This window comes from Aplysia californica, unplaced genomic scaffold, assembly GCF_000002075.1.
Source record: "Aplysia californica isolate F4 #8 unplaced genomic scaffold, AplCal3.0 scaffold00023, whole genome shotgun sequence".
Lineage (NCBI taxonomy): Eukaryota > Metazoa > Mollusca > Gastropoda > Aplysiida > Aplysiidae > Aplysia > Aplysia californica.
The window spans coordinates 2320513-2321819 of NW_004797293.1; positions in this window are offsets into that span (position 1 = coordinate 2320513).

A 1307-nucleotide genomic window follows, 5' to 3' on the forward strand; every position below is an offset into this window, starting at 1 on the left:
AGACAGACAGACAGACAGACAGACAGACAGACAGACAGACAGACAGACAGACAGAAACAGAGTGGATGAGATAGGGAGAGATTGAGTTTTTGTGGCACTGATGAAAGTAAGCCCGTACCCGCTTCCTCCGCCTTCATTTCATAGCTGCCAGTCATAAAATTTTCTCAATATGCCGTATCAACTTCCAGTAACATGTCAAAAAATGTATCGAGCTCCTGGTAAGCACAATATCATATTTGCGTTGCTACTTTCGCTTCCAGAATCAATAATATAATCATTTTTTGGCAGTGGCTTTTACGATACAGAGCCAATTAGGACAGGGTAATCCAGGACAGGCTGTGATATTCCTGGACGTCTCCACCAAGATATGAGTTCAAATCCTATCCAATTAAACTGCCAAAAAAATCACAACTCCCTAACATAACGAATAAAGACAAATAAACTAATTAATATATGAATAAATACACATGTAAAAGCACTGGAAAGTTTCACTTACCTATTATTTAAGATGGCAATGCAGATGTAATACAAATCAAACTGATTTTAAGGCATGTAAATGTTATAGCTAAGCGCTCAAAAGAGCTAATAAAGGCAAGGGCAATCAATGATCTATACGTTGTGAGAAATCAAAGGAGGCAGAAAATTGAATTATATACATAATATACGATGCTCCTTTGTATGATTGCATGTGCATGTACGTGTGCCGGTCTGGGTGCGAGATAGAAAAAGTAAGAGGGAAAGAGGGAGTGTGTATTTGTGTATGCTTGTTTGTGTGCGTACGCGCACGAATGTGTGTGTGTATGTGTGTGTGTGTGTTTATGTGTGTGTGTGTGTTTGTTGGTGAGTATGTATGTGTGTGTGTGTGTGTGTGTGTTTGTATGTGTGTGGATGTGTTTGTGTGCGTTTTTGTGTCTGAGTGAGTGTTTAAACGAAACAATGATACAATTTTAAAATTTAAGAATCTTGTGATGATCAAGAGAAAGACAAAAATGCATTATAAAGTGCTGTAGGGTCAAAGATATGAGACCAGTACATACGCAAAAGTCACCATCTGTAACTTTAAGAAAATGTGAAGGTGTACATGCGAGTGTAAGATAATGTACTCTTTTCTTTTCTGTGTGCCTGTCTGTGCTTACTGTGTGTGTGTGTGTGTGTGTGTGTATGTGTGTGTGCGTGTGTGTATGTGTGTGTGTGTGCGCGCACGCGTGTGTGTGTGTGCTTGTGTTTTTAATGTTAGAGAAAGCTAGTAAGGAAGCGAGACAAAGATAGATAGATAGAGATAGAGAGAGAGAGAGAGAGAGAGAGAG